The 16,788-nt window shown below is 34.6% G+C and overlaps 1 pseudogene; it reads right to left on the reverse strand.

Moving 5' to 3' along the window:
- Nucleotides 1–568: 568 nt before the first annotated feature.
- Nucleotides 569–729, reverse strand: LOC150110545 (U2 spliceosomal RNA; annotated as a pseudogene).
- Nucleotides 730–16,788: the final 16,059 nt, after the last annotated feature.

A 16,788-nucleotide genomic window follows, 5' to 3' on the forward strand; every position in this document is an offset into this window, starting at 1 on the left:
CCATTAAAAGAAGAGCTCACCAATGTTTTCCGAGGGCTATGCCAACTACACAAGACTGATATGTGACTCTACCAGCAAAACAGAACCTTAATGTCCTGTTACTGCGGCCACAGGGGAAAACATTTCCAACTGGGCTGTGTTATGATAACTCAATTCAAGTGGACTCTAGACAAGAAATCCAACGGTTGGTTATGTCATTCTTCGGCCTAGTGGAAGAATCTTATTGTCGCTCTTATGCAGAGCATGGTCCAACGCTGTCAGGTCCAACGCTGTTTGTTTAACCATTACACAGGATTATATGGTACAAATACCAAACTTTGTGCTATTTCATCGCACAATGCATCACAATTTGCAAGCACATAGACTCTAATTGTGTTCGCGCTGTATTTAGTAGTACAATAAAACTACTTTTTCTTTCATTTGCATTATAGTGTTTGTTGTGATGGGATATTTTTCAGTACTCTGTTTATTCTTATGAATAAAAATGGATCCTTTTATGTGTTATGGCAAGCATACCAGTGGCATTAATTAAATATTTCCTAACTTCTGTTTATGTTGTGCATTCCCCGGTGGACAGACTGACCCTAGAGGTAGTGCAAAACCAGGCAACAGTCGCTTTCTGAAAATTAGTTTAATATCTTAGAGGCCGGTGGGACCTGTATCAGATTTGAAACTAATAAGAACATATACTACACTTTTAGCTTCTTGGTCTTTTGGCTAAGATACGAATGTAGTATCTGTTCTCATCAGCTCGAATGTTTTGTAAATTTTTGCGGATTGCCGATTTTTTTCGGATTTTAGATTTTTGTGGATTGCAGTGGGAAAAATTTGAAAACTACTGCTCTAGTACACCTTCCAGTTTAAATAGGGTAATATTTGATACCAAAATAGTATTATTGCATACTTATTCGCAAATAATATTGTGAGGCTCTGCACAATGGATTGCTGCTACTGCGAGGAAGATTACCAAGTGAAGGAGATTGCAGCACATGCATGGTTGCTTGGGGAACATGCGCTTTACCTTCTCTGGCTGCTTGGAGATCAAAGTCCAACACAAGCCTAATACCGAAGTATCATATGCAGAAGAAAAGCGATACAATGGACATGCAACATTTCAGAAGATGTAGAAAGCGTTTTGGAAACAGGTCGGCAAAATTTTGATTTTGATATAGAAAAGGAAATGTCTTAAAACTAATGCTGGGATCCAGTTTTTAGTAATCTCCTTTCTGAGTCATTTCTTGAAACTTTACAAGAAACTCCTCAATATTTAAAGTTTAGTAAATATGAAAATTTTATCCAATGCTATTTATCTTATGATAAATACGATGGAATAGGATATAGAATCATATATATATTGTGTGTGTGTGTGTGTGTGTGTGTGTGTGTGTGTGTGTGTGTGTGTGTGTGTGTGTGTGTGTGTGTGTGTGTGTGTGTGCGTGCGTGTGTGTGTGTGTGTGTGTGTGTGTGTGTGTGTGTGTGTGTGTGTGTGTGTGTGTGTGTGTGTGTGTGTGTGTGTGTGTGTGTGTGTGTGTGCGTGTGTGCGTGTGTGTGTGTGTGGGTGCGTGCGTGCGTGCGTGCGTGCGCGCTTCTCGGAGGGAAGTCAATGGACACCCCCATAGACAGGATGTATCGTGCCACATAACAAGTCATGTGTTCGTAACTCGTGTACATTGGAGGAATATGACGCTCCTAAGTCAGTGCAACTGTGTCCGCGTGAAATGGCTGCGAGAAGGGAACTGAGGGAGTTTGAAATAGGCGATGGGATAAAATGCCATATTGCAGACCTATCTCTTTGGCAAATTGGTGACAAATTGGGTCATCCAGGGTCAACAATCAGCGATATCATACTAAGATGGAAGCGCAGGAATTCAACTCCAAGAGCTATCCGCAGTGGACGACTAACCACACTCACCGAACGTGACTGTAGTCATCGATTAGAACATAAATCTGCACAAAAACATTCAGAACCGAGGCTCATAATATTGGTTTCCACAGTAGGACTGCAATATGCAAGTTCTGCATTGCCCGAACCAACACGCAACATCGTCTTCAGTGGTGAAAAGAGCGCGTGTACAGTGGGATGTGGAAGCTTGGAAAGCTCTGTTATGGAGCGACGAATCACGCTACACTCTCTGCTACCGACCAGATGGACGAGTGTTGTTGTAGCGGATGCCCGATGAACGTCTCTTACCAGGGTACGTAATACCATCTATGAAATTCGGAGGTGGCGGTGTGATGGTGTGTTCTTCATAGTGTTCCTATTTTTCCTGGCTTGGCCTCGGGCTTCTCTTAGTGGTGCTACAAACATTGAACTCTTTGAGGTATCTGAACAATGCACTACTTCCCACTTTTTGGTGTTTCGACGGAATTGACCATTGTTTCTTACATAAAGAGACATTATCTCTTACCATTGTTTCTTACACTGTGTTATAAGGCTGCTGCTGCTGCTGCTGTAACTGAGTTGTTTGTGGACATGAAAGACACCACATTTGACTGTTCCCCATAGAGCCGTGAACTTCACCCTACCGAACATCTGTATGATGAACTGGAGCGTCGGGTGAAGTTAAGAGATGTCTGTCCCATAACAGTTCTCAACTTCATTACATTCCTACAGAAAAAATGCTCAAAAATTCCCATTGATCGGTATCTTATTCTTTTGGATAGTATGCCCAGTAAGAATGCTGCAGTCGTCGCAGCGAAAGGAGTCTTACATCATATTAAGGTGTGAGCCGTGCCTGTTTGTTCCTTACACAGTGGTGTGCGTGACTTCTTTCTAAGCAGCGTATATCACTGAATGAAATTTTGGATATGATTTTTTCGATATTCATGTTTTATGCTCTGACAAATGCAAATAATTGAACATTGCATATTTTATATTATCTGTCGAGAAAGATTTCTTTTATTGAAACGTTTGGAGATAATATACTGAAATTAAGGTGGACATTCTTATAGAACGCTTCGTTATGAATACGTGTTAATTAACGGAATAGATCATTTTTCACTCAATATGGTAAAAGCAATTGAAATGAGAGAAAAAAAAAGGAAATACCAATTTTAACACCCAATACATCAAGATCGTCATCATTAGCAAACACATAAAATGCATTAAGAAATTCTTAGCAAAAGTGATGAGGATTCCAACAGGACTTACTGAATTCTCTAGAATTTTATAGGGATTTCAAATTCTCTTTCAAAGAAAAAAGTGAGCACAAAGAACTTTTGCTAGATATCTTTTTAAAAAGAAACGAAAATCCATAGAAAGTAAACACAAACACAAAGAATTTCTTACTGAATAAAGAATGAAGAGAAAAGAGCTTGAGATAACCGATAAGTGTCTCGGGTAGTGATGGTGCTTAATTAATTTATTAAAATCATGAACCACGAAAGATCGCTTTTTTTCTATTTAACTTCCTCTTTTTTAAATTGTAATATTTGAGTGGAGCGGGTGAGTCAAAGCAGTTCTAGTGATACTGAGATTTATTTTCTATGTTAGTTTTTTTCCTGTAATTTTCAATATGTAATCGATATATCATTAAAGGAAATCCTATGCTTAGTTTAAAAAAATTGAAAATATGTAATCACATTATCCCTGGAAGCCGATAAAACATAATTTTGGCTGCCATTTGATTAAAATAAGAATAAAAGAAACTTTTTAAAAAATGCACGTTTTTTCATCTTTATGAACATTTCTCAGTTGAATGAAGGCATTGTTGAAATCAATGATAAAAAAAAGTTACAGAACTAGAAAGAATTAACGAAAACTTTAAACAACTAATAAAACTGACAAAAAAGCGACAGATCCAAATGTAAACACTACTTTTTGTTACAAACAAAATGCTGAATGTTTCACTTTTTTTAAAAAAGGCTGTTTCTTTATTTTTCTTTCCTCTTTACGATGCTAATGACTTTAAACAAAAGCGCCTCTATTATTCATATTTGCGCACATAAATTACTTTCGTAATCTTCAGAAGTTCTTCCAGAGTTGACAGCATCTACGGCTGTCTTAAATAGTATTTCAGCTTCTCTCTCTCTCTCTCTCTCTCTCTTACTTCCAGACTTCAATAAGAATACTTACAACATATTCAAACTCATCAATTTTTTTTTGCGAATACTTTGATTTCGAACAAACAGACAGTCTTTTGCTAACTCTCAGTCGTAATAAAATTTCTTTACGAATCTGCGGCTTGCATTTTCAACTAAATCGTAATCCGAATTTTATTACAACTCTATGAGAAAAATCGAAAGATTCTAAAATGATGACAAGGACAAACTTCATTCCGAGCAATAGAAAATAAAAAATCATAAAAATGCGGGCGTGATCAAAATTTTTTTCAGACTTGCTGAGCAAATCAATAGAAATGTTTGTATGTTATAAAAGCTTTTTTATTTATACCACGGAATGGACTTAGTAAAATGAAGAGAGAAAGAGAGAGAAAGAGGGAATGTTGGAAAAGCACCATTACCTGAAAAGAGTCTTTCTGAAATTCAGATGTTTTATACGTTCAAACATTCTGCATGCCATATTCTGCAAAAACGCACGCACTGTTAGTGAAAAATGTAGTGCTAGCACTTTAATTGAAGAATTTAAGCGCATTTACAGGAAATCTCTACTAACGATGTTTCTCTCCTATTTTGGAATTTTCTTTTAAAAACAGTCTCGAAGAAAATCAGTACACAGATCATAATGACTATGCACAGTGGTAGGGACGATCGAGACCCTTTCATTTCGTACTTCATAATTATCTTTTAATATGAGTTTAAAAACATAAATATAAATTATGAATATTATTAAACGTAATACATGGGAATCATACTTAGTCTTTTTTTATAATAAACAAAGTCGGCAATACTTCTTTAGCCTTACGTTTGGTCTATCGTAGGCAGCCTGTTTGGACATATCACCATGGCCGGATTTTTTATTTTTTTTTTTAAATGTGGCTCCCACCCATGAAAGGTTTTTGTAAGCATTTAATACATTCATACTATGGTAGATAATCATTTATTTTTTTACTTTTTTTATTAATATTCAATTCACTTTCTATTTTTATTTATTTTATATAGTCCAGAAATCCGATTCTGGAGACCAAACATGGAAGTTTCCCAAGCCACTTCAGATCTCCAAGCGAGGCAGTGATATTACATCTGGTGATGAAGTTTATTTCCATCTAAGCTGAGTGTATTTCCTTGGCAGTGAATATGGTGATGCTACTAACCATAAGTGGTATTTATATGCATATCTCTGTGCATTCATGTATGTGTTCTATGGCAAATTTTATTTCACGATGAAAAAACCCAAGTTTTTATTTTATTTTATTTTATTTTTATTTTTAGTACCTCCACCAAAAATCTGCTCCACTAGAATTTTCTAAAATAAAACGCAATTACTACTAGCAGCGTTGGTACTGTTAGCTGAATGTAATTCCTCTGATTTATGCTTGCATTTCTTTCAATAAAAATAAGTAATTTTTGGTCTGTCAAAATTTGAAATATTTTATCCGTTAGAAATATTTATTTATTTTTGATATATTTATATAGGAAGTTATTTTAAGAATAAATCTTGTAGTAATCTGAAACGTTAATTGTAATTATTATACAGTATTATTAATAAAAATAATTAATATCTGAACATTAATAAAGTCGCTAGATAACTGAGCATGCTCTAAACGGTTTACGATCAAATCAACAACAACAACAGCTGCGGTAAATGGAAATCTAAATAATAACTAATCTTTCAATCCAGACTGTTTATTCGATTATTTTAACTTTTCATTGGTTCGTTTGGGGGGGGGGGACCGTGATAAATGACCTCTCCACAAATCTCCTAGCATGTCTGACACAAACCGCTTCCGCCAGCGTTACAGGGCAGCGGAACTGCTCGTAAATGAGTTATTTATCGAACTTTCCTGATCCTTGTGTGCTCTACCTGTACACACAGAACGCTCGCGGTCTTTCCTTTTGGCTCTGCGTTTATCACTTTACCGAGCAAAGCGAGTCACTGCCAGCCATTCCGTATAAACGTTTGGCAAAGTCATTTCTCTAGGTTTACACCAAAAAAAGAAAAAAAAAGTGTCTGCAAAACTTCGGTTAATCCTACGTAGAGTACAACAGACGAAGATGACAGCTAAGGAAATCTAAGAAAACACAAATAGCATTAAGTTCAGAAGTAATAATGGGGAAACAGATACCGTATTCCTTCACTTTTGTATCCCTGCTGTGAACTCATTTCTGCCTTGTCGATTATCAACGCCTGGAAGTTATAGCTTTGGGTGTGGAGAGGATTACAGCGATACTAACTTAAATAATAACGGGTTTTTTTTTCTGTCCCTGAATGCTCATTGTAGCGTTTAGAGTTGCAAAGAATTTTACTGAATTTGTTATTAGAATAAAGTGAGGTAATTTCTATGAAAGTTACAGTATTATTTATTACTTCAAGTTTTATGTCACATTAGAAAGATATATTTTATGATTCTGTTGTTATCAATGTTTCGAATTGTTTAACCACAAGAAATTTAAAAATCTCGTTGCATTATTGACTTTTGCATCATCCTTTATCAATATATCCAAATGTTTCTTTTTTGAAAAGTTTATTATCATCTTCACATATTTACAAATATACAATTGAAATATTACTACTGTATTACATTTTTGTTCACTACAAATATTCAGTACATAAGGTTAAGTAAATATCTTATTTAAATGTATAAATAATAATTCTAACAATGTATTTTACATTTTTACTCATATATATATTTACAATGATTCATTTAATGTCTTAAGAGAGAGATATTTTTCATATTAATAATATCGGATGTGGAAAACTTTTATATAAATATACACATAATTCTTTTCTGTATTTTGTCATTTACATTTATATTTAAATCTACAGTTCATTTTAATTCACAAATTATATTTACAGTTGTTGTTTTTTTGTTATCAGGTAGGGAATACTGAATAGATTCATTTAACTTTTTAACGTTGCTATTTTTTGAATATAATAATAATTCAAATTAAATGGATATTGAATCTAACATTATTTCTTCGATCTCGATAAAGGTCTAAACCGGTCTGGGTAGTGATCCCGTGATCCCCCTATAATGTATAACATCATACATGTCCTCTAGGAGGTGTGTTTCAGATTATGGGAAATACTAAGGATAGTGATCAGAGCTTACACACCTTTACTACGAATTTCTCAGGTCATGAAAGGTTTGCTTACGCTTGGATCCGCCGAAACATTTATAGTTTCTATATTCGGCATGAAACTCTTGTGGTTTCTCCGAAACTCTTGTAGTTTCTCTATTCGGCTTTGAAATAATGTTGAATTCAATATCCACTTAATTTGAATAATTTTGGATCGCCGCCGAAATGAAGCCTTTTGGCCCTCTTTTTCAGTAATAATAATAATAATAATAATAATAATAATAATAATAATTTTATTGGTTTGGGGGGCATATTTGCATTCTCTCTCGAAGCTTCTGCTGAGCTTATCTGAGGAAGATAGATGGTGGTAGTTTCGTGGATCGGTATCAATACCTGTTGCAACAAGCTAGGTGTTCATTTAACTGTTTCTATGTATGAGCTTGGAAACCGGAAAAAAAAATTATATATATTAAAGCTTTTTCTGGTTAACATGTAGAGGCGAGTACACGCGCCCACGGACTGCCACTTCTTGAGTACCGTTTAACCTTTTTTTTTGCAAGAGACGGGGTTGATTTGGATATGGCGTGTTTGTGTCCTTCTAATGGCGTTTAAGAGGGGTCTGTTATAGGTTTGTGTGTGTGTGTGTGTGTGAGAGAGAGAGGGAGAGAGAGAGAGAGAGAGTAATTCCCTCTAATTTTCAGTATCCCTATAATATTTATATAGCAGCTGATTCAGCTCCCTATAGATTCCTATGTTTCTGTCGTCGAATGGCTGTTTGTTTATCATGTCAGGTACGTAGAAGTTTCGGATGGCAGTGATTTTCCGTAGTGATTATTATACTTATGTGTTATGTCGTTTGTTGACTGTGGACATGTTATCTGGTATGTTGTTCTGGTTACTCTGTAGGTTGGACAAGTAATGTTTTAACATGATATAACATTTTAATAATAACAATAACAATAAAAATAATATATTTCCATTAATCAAACTTTTATTTATATAATATTCATGTTCATATTTATATTCATGTACATATTTATATTCAAATCAATGTCGGTTACTTTTGTATTTACATCTTGCCCTAAAGTGTTATTTGCTTTATAAGTATTTATACTGTAATTCAAATATGCGAAATGTTTCTTTATTTTTTTAAAAACACTTATAAATTTAATATTTTTAGACGACTACGATGTTGTTTATCACAATTTGTATTGTCTATATTTGTTCTAAGGTTCTCTTCTATTACTGTTTCTTTTGGTAATCTCCAAAATCTGCATAAAATCAGCACATTTAACATCAGATATTTCGTTATTTCATTTTATTATTCAATTTAGTCTTGAGTGAAAATGATTCGTGACTGTCTTATCTGTAGTTGGAATATTTGAATAAAATATTCTGAGTCCTCTACATTTAAGAATTTACCATTTTAGCATAGAAAATACTGACAGTGTTCAGATCAATTCTGTATCAGACAACGCTAGTTCTGATTATTTATTTATTTCTTCTGTATTCAAATATTATTTTAAAATATATTTAGATTTGCTTCCCAGCAGACTGTAATTCACGTTTCGCCTCGATTCCATTTTTCGCCCAAACTTTAGTTAAGCAAGCATGAGTACGGTATGCTTACACATCTGAATGCGAGTGTAGTATGTATTCAAAACAACTGCATTATTTACCACATATATCGTGATGAAGACCAACTTCTTAGGATAGATAATAGAAACCTATCGCTAAATAATGTAAGAATTTGAAATTATATTTTATGTTATTTCCATCTAGAAAAGGGTTTCGAGAACCTATGCTACGTTTTAGTATTGGTACTATAAGCGGGCTATGGACTAAATAATTCGAGAAACCTGCTCGAGTGACTAAAATGAAACTTTTCAAGTCACTTCTGGTCTCTAATAAGCGGGGTGACAGTCTCGCCTGATATAGTAATCATCTCCATGTCATTAACACTGATCTAATATTTTACGAATTCCAAAATTATGTTGCTGTTATCTAACCACAGATTAACCATATTTCGCCAATTTCTTTTGTCTTGCATCCAATCAGCCCTTTGAAGAATTCTAACATATAGTGGATTTATTATCTTAAAAAAAGTCGCCATCAATATACTGAATTCCTGATATCCAATTATATTTGCAGTACAAGCTCTCTCCATCGTGTCTTTACATAAGCACCCACCTCTCTCTCTCTCTCTCTCTCTCTCTCTCTCTCTCTCTCTCTCTCACACACACACACACACACACACACACACACACACACACACACACACACACACACACACACACACACACACACACAGTAAATTATCTTCAAGATTAAGTTAAAGGGAGATGGTAAATCCCGTTTTATTTTATAGCTTTATAAAATAACGCTATAAAATGGCTTATTATTTTCAGGATTACTTATTTATTATTTTTACATGAATAGTTTTTATTATTTATATGAATAACACGCTGCACGATTAAACAGATTTCATGTATTCGGCTTGCCGAGCATTTATAAGACACCTTATGTCCCTCTTATCTGAACCTTAGTTGAACAAGAAATATTATGTATTTGAACGCTTTCCTTTACATAATTTACGTTGTCAATTTTTCTAGCCAATAAGGTAATTTTTGGATGATGAAGACATGATGTAATTCGATCTTTTGTTCTTAAAATAAACTGCAAGTGATAATATGACCATGAATTTAAACTTTCATTATTTATTCATTTTAAAATAATATTTTAACAGTAAACACACAAAGAGAGATTTTTTACAATATTTCCGTAAAAGCGTATAACAATATACTTGCAGTTGTAGAGAATCAGTTCCTGTACGCTTTAAATTATAACAATGATTATGTACATATTTTTCATGTAAAGAGACAAAAGAATAAATCCACCGTACTACTGTAGATATATTCTTTTTCTCTCATATTCATGAAATGAAATTTGTCTCCTCAGTATTGCTGTCTCTTTTCAGAGAAACAAAGTTATATAATGCTGATGTTTGTCAATGAAAATTACAAACGAAAAATAAACAAAAGATTGGTCAGTGGGTAATATTAATGTGTTGAGATAATCTCCATTCTAATCAAAACAAATAACTGATCATTTCGAAATTAGTATTTATATTAAGGTATATTTTTTACATTAGCACGCTGCACAATGAGCTACGTACGCCCGATTCCTGATTTATGCTCAACAGTAGAATCCACCTCACCATGCAGGCGTTCCAAACCGAAATCCTACGGAGTTAATCCTTCTTCCAGGAGTGTCTTATGTCTGTAGGTTGTGTGTGTGTGTGTGTGTGTGTGTGTGTGTGTGTGTGTGTGTGTGTGTGTGTGTGTGTGTGTGTGTGTGTGTGTGTGTGTGTGTGTGTGTGTGTTCAAGGGGAATGTTTTCCTGTTCTGAGGGACGAAAACCCGGTTTTCCTGTTGAAAAAACCTTACCTCCGTATGAGATCAGCTAACTCACCTTTAGTCAAAAGAGACCAGATAGAGGTTCCTCACTTCATGGACAGAAATTGAACCCAGGTCTTTCCGACCAAAGGGCTTCGTCTATACTAACTGAAATAGGGAGGCTCCCTACATACATACATATATACAAAAGACTTTTTTTTAACAAATCACACACTAGCTTCTTTATTGATGACAGCCATCATAACTTCGAGTTAATAACAATACTCCTTGAATGAAAAGACCTGGGTTCAAACTCCATCTAGAAGCGAACCTTTATAATAGCTTTCAAAAATGTGAGCTATTCGATCTCAAACGGAATGGGAGAATTTTTTCCCTCTTAGAACTCAGGGTTTTCATTCTGCATGATACACATACCGACTGAAGAATATACACTTAGTTGACAGAATTAATCTATGTAGATAAGATAAAGTACCCTATTGCAGTATGCATTAATTATGTTTCTACTAATTTTTTATTATCGTTTTCCTGTAATCCACGAAATGTCACATACCTATAGCACGTTAGTATCATAAGTAGGTTTAAAACGTGCTTTTTAAACGTTCTTTTAAAACATTGCTTTTTTTTTAAAAACTTTAATATATGATTTTTTGTAATTTTAGTTATTTCTGCATATTCCAGAAACATCGCCTCTAGAGACCAAACATGAAACTTTTCAAGCACTTTAGATCTTCAGTAAATCGATTGGTGGTATAACACTGGTTGATGAAATTCATCTCTTACCTAAAGGGAATTACAAACATCCACGCTCATGGTGTGATTCGAACCTGCAGCCTGTTTTGATGGAGAGTGGACACGCTGAACACTCGGCTAGCTAATGTGGCGGTTTGGTTATTTGGCGGTACAAGCCATTGAATCTACTACAGAAATGAAAAAATGATATATGTATTTATTTTTATTCATTCATTCAATTATGATTTATTTATTTTTATTAATTAATTTCTTTATTGTTTATTTTACTATTTATTTTTATTTATCTATTTACCTGCTTACTTTCATTTGCTTTTATAATGAAACTCCTTACGGTTCATAGTTTCACTGGTATCATTCGTTCGATTTTTCTTTTAGGTGATTTACCTTTTTGTATTTATGTACAAGGTGTGGCTATTAAATAAAAAGACTGGTTTATTATTACAATCGTACAACTTAATTGTTATCCCCTCAACTCAACATATTCCCCCACCCCCTCTATCTATACACCGTTGCATGCGAATTTTTCATTGTTGGAAGCAGTGCTGCAAGTCATCAGGTGTTATCTGCTTCAGTAGCGCTGCCGTTTTTCACCTTTACCTCATCCAATGACTGAAAATGGATGTCATTGAATGCGGATTTCAACTTTGGAAAAAAAGGTAAAAGTCGCATGGAACTAAGTCGGAATTTATCCTGATGGAGAATCCAAGCGTTGTTCTTCCACAGATCGGGTCTCTTCTTCTTCAGCTTGCCCAGAACCTCAAGGTAATGATGATTAACTGTCTGACCCTCTGTTATCCATTCAACCATTACCATGCCATTGATTTAAAAAAATAAAAAATAAATAAAAACGATCAGCATTGCGTGGGACATTATTCCGGCAAAGCGACTTCACACGTGTTTCTTTTATAACTGCCTACACACTAACGACGAGCGACAGCAAACAATGCTTATCTCAACTGCTTCCAGAACCTTCAAGGTTGTTCATAGCGCAAGCGCATCCCACTATTACTAGTGCACGATTCACAGCGCACCTTGTCTCGTTATTTAATAGCCACAACTCGTATGAATGGAAGTAGAATAAATTAAAGGCCATTTAATTTATTCAGTTTACTGGCCGCTTGGCCAGTAAACTGCATTTTTTAGATTAGTTTTAGCAGAATTAACTAAAGCAATGCGACTAGTGTATTATTTCTGTGAAATCCTGCCAGTTTGCCTGTTTTGTAAGATGAAGCATCTGAGTTTTCCAGGAGTCAAAATCCTACCACCTAGTATATAAGTAGTCAACTCATCTTTAGGTCAAGTCCTTATTGCAGCATGTGTGGGGAGGGATATAAAAATAAATAAATACTGTATATATATATATATATAAATAAATAAATAAATAAATAAATAGCTTATTCCATTCTTCGGTAAATTCTGTTGGCTTTATTTGTATGGAATGCACGCTTGATTTGGATGAACTTAGGAACGATTTCGTTATCTCTGCATCGGGTTAAGAATATAAGACGGTTGATGAAATTAAGATGTTTAATACGTAATTTCTCTAGTTGCGTAACTTTATACCAAAAGCACTCACCGTAAGTGTTTAATTGTAAGTGCAGGTTTCTGTGGTTTAAAAGTTCATATGGCATATTCCGGTGATACATTACTGGAATATGCCAGGTGAACTTTTAAACCACAGAAACCTCCACTTACAATGTAGACACTGCTAAAATATTGTATATTTTCAAGTTCTTTCTTTTTGTGCAATATTGAGATTCAGTGTTCTATTTATCAGGACTATAATCTGAAGAATTCTGAAGAATTCTTCAGATTATAGTTTCTTCAGATTATGAAAAATTCTGAAGAATTTAATTTTATAACTTTTGTAACTTTTTCTATTTATATTATATTCATCCAAGATAATCGAAAGTATTTATCTGTTACATTATTATTATTATTATTAGTAGTAGTAGTAGTATTAACAAAAGTTAATAATAATAATGTTAACTATAATAATTAACATTATTATTATTAACTTTTGGAAGTAAAAAACAATGGCATTTTTAAAGTTTGTTCAGAGAATGCTATTGTTTTTTTGGTTTTATCTATGGATATTTTCATTCCAAACTGTTCTACGATACTGTGTAAATTATATATTGCTCTTTGCAAATTGTTTTCCTTATCTGATATTAATAACTGATCATTTGTAAATAATAGCGTATTTATTTTGCTATTCAGGGATATTTCTATACCTGGATTGTTTAAGGTGTTCCACTGCATTCTTCTTCTTCTTCTTCAAACTTTTGGTTCTGTCCTCTGCTGGACGAAGGTCTTCCCCATGATTTTTCAGATCACTCGGCTTTCTGCCTCTCCCATCCATCTCGCTGTAATTTGTTCCAGTTCATACCTCAACCTTCTTCTCGGTCTTCCTCTTTCTCTTGGTCCATCCATTGGTCTCCACTCTGTTGTTTTTCTAGTCCATCTCCCATCACTGCATTTGGAAATATGGCCAGCCCATCTCCACTTCGCCTGTTTAATGAATTTTACAATCCATTACACCTGTTTGATATCTTATCCAGGTATTTGTCTTCCTATCTCTTAATGTTATTTTTAGCATACTTCTCTCCATGCGATGTTGTGTTGTTCTCAGCTTTTGGTTAGGGCTTCTGTTAAAGTCCATGTTTCTCCTCCGTATGTTAGGACAGGAAGTATGCACTGGTCGATTGGCCCAAATATACATATGAAGTAACTTGTTCTATTTCATGGTTTTCAACTTTGACAGTTCTATGATTTATGTATTTCATCATCATCATCATCATCTTCCTTTTACCCTCTTTTACCTTGCGGTGTCGAGGGTTAGTTAATCGTCGGACCTCAAACCGTTCACAGGATAAGGTGGTCAGCCTTATGCCCCGGTGTATCCTATGGCCTGTAGTGTTGAGTTCTCAAGGCCAGTTTGCCTGCTTGCGGGATGATAAACCCCAGATAAACTGGGGGATACCCTACTGTCTACGTCCAAGACCGGCTAACTTGGCTATGGCTGAGGAAGATCCTTAAGCTCCTCACGTCACCGACGGGAATCGAACCAAGGACACTCCTTCCCCAGGCATATGGTTGCGAAGCGCACAGCCACTAGGCTAACCGCATGGACGATTTATGTATTTATACATCATTATTTTTGTTTTTTCTCTATTTATTTTTAATCCAATTTTTCTGAAGGCTTCATTTAGCTGATTTAGCCTTTCTTCCAGATCTTCAGGATTAACTGCTATCAGGACAATATCATCTGCAAATTTCAGATGATGCAGCCTTTCTCCATTTATGTTTATTCCTTTTGTTTCCCAATCAAGGCTTCTAAAGACTTCTTCTAGTGTAGCTGTAAATAATTTGGGAGATATGGTGTCGCCTTTGCCGGATGCCTTTTTTGTATTGGGAACTTTTCACTGTTTTTATATAATTGAATTACAGAAGTTGCATTATTGTAAATATGCTTTAGTGTTTCAATATATGGTTTCTCTGTTCCCTGGGTTTCAAGAGCTTTTAGTGTTGCAGATGTTTTAACTGAATCAAATGCTTTTTTCGTAGTCTATATAGGCTAGACATCAGGGTTTATTGTATTCAATTGATTTTTCAATGAGCTGTCTTAATGTGTGAATATGGTCCAAAGTATTGTAATTCTTTCTAAATCCAGCTTGTCCACAGAATTGCATTCCCTCTACTTTAGATTTTATTCTATTATTTATATATTTTGTGAAGACTTTATATATGGTGGTGAGTAGCGGTATAGGTCTGTAGTTTTTAATTTCTTCGTTATTGCCCTTTCTAAAAATTAATATTAGAAGTGGATTGTTCCATTTTTTTGGAATTTTTCTCTGTTTTACACATTTATTAAAGAGTTTAGTCAGCTGTTTGGTGACAGGGCTTCCTCCCAGTTTTAAGAAGTCTACCTTAATTCCATCTTCTCCTGAGGCCTTTCCATTCTTCATTTTCCGCAGTGCCATTTCCACTTCACCTTGTAAGATCTCATGGGTATCGTGTTCTTCTTCACTTGAGTTATCCATTGATGATTCTTGCATGTCATAGTCTTTGTCTTCATAGAGTTCAGTATAAAATTCCTGAATTCTTTTGATTATTGCATCTCTATTTTTTATCAGTTCACCATTTTTTCCTCTTATAGCAGCTACTATTTCCTTTGTTCCAACTGATAATGTTCGTCTTAGGACCTTCATATTACTATTGTTTTCTATTGGTTCTTTAATTTTACTAGTATTATACGATCTAATTTCATGTTTCATCCTTTTATGTATAGTTTTACAAATTTTCGCATATTCTATTTATTGGTTTATCTTATTTTATTTTATCTATTTTATTCAAATGACATCAATAAAATAGAATATTTTATATATCTATTTTTATATATCTTATATATAACATTATATATATATAATATTATACAGGGTGTTCGGGATAAATTTGACATATTTATAATTAATTATATTTTTCCGTAAGTTACATGTATTAACACACACTTCTCTTCATTTAAAAGTTTGGACCCTTCTTCATTCATATACAAGATGTCAGAAAGGATGGATAGCTGGAACCCACCTGAATCATGGAAGAGAATAACTTGTATCATGATGATTCGTGCCCGCCATCAAAATAAGGATATTACGACTGCTGCCCAATGCTCCCTGAATACAGTAAAAACAATCAGGCATGAACTAGAGACTTGCAATGGTGACTACGAGGATGTAGCAAGAAGAAAGATCCCTAGCAGACGATCTGATTGCGTTCGTACAGCAGAATTCCTCGCAAATCTGCAGGAACAGGTGTTGAAGAACCCTGGCATTGGAATTCGGGCTTTGTTCGTGGAGTTGCTAACTGTAGTCAAGCCCTGGATAACAAGGGTAGCCAATGGTAGGCCGTATGTATGGCAGCAGGATTCGGCCCCTTGCCACACCTCTGGGAAAAGTCAAAAATGGTTGTCTGAAAATTTCTACGATTTCACCAGTCCAAATGTTTGGCCTCCAAACTCCCCAGACCTTAACCCCATGGATTATTTTGTATGGGGCGCAGTTGAAAAAGACACCAATCGCACTTCCAGTAATACAAAAGCCCAGTTAATGGATAAAATTAAAACAGTTTTTGCGGCCCTTCCCAGGGAGACTGTAGCATCAGCTTGTTCGAGGTTCCGAAGCAGAATTGAAGCTGTGATCGATGCTAATGGTGGTTATTTTGAGTAAATCTTGTTGATAGTATTGTAATTAACTCTGCCTGTAATGTTTTTTTTTGTCAATTCATTAAATTTAATAGATACAAAGAAGATTTTCTTTTTCCTTACGAAACTGTCAAATTTATCCCGAACACCCTGTATATATATATACTTATATATAATATTATATATATATATACTTATATATAATATTTTATATATCTCTTTTCATATCTCTTCTTTTCTTCATCAGATCTAAGATTTCCTGTCTTAGTTTTTCCTCTCTTT

Source organism: Typopeltis vanoorti, chromosome 1 (assembly GCF_054136105.1).
Source record: "Typopeltis vanoorti isolate ZY-2024b chromosome 1, IOZ_Tvanoo_1.0, whole genome shotgun sequence".
NCBI lineage: Eukaryota > Metazoa > Arthropoda > Arachnida > Uropygi > Thelyphonidae > Typopeltis > Typopeltis vanoorti.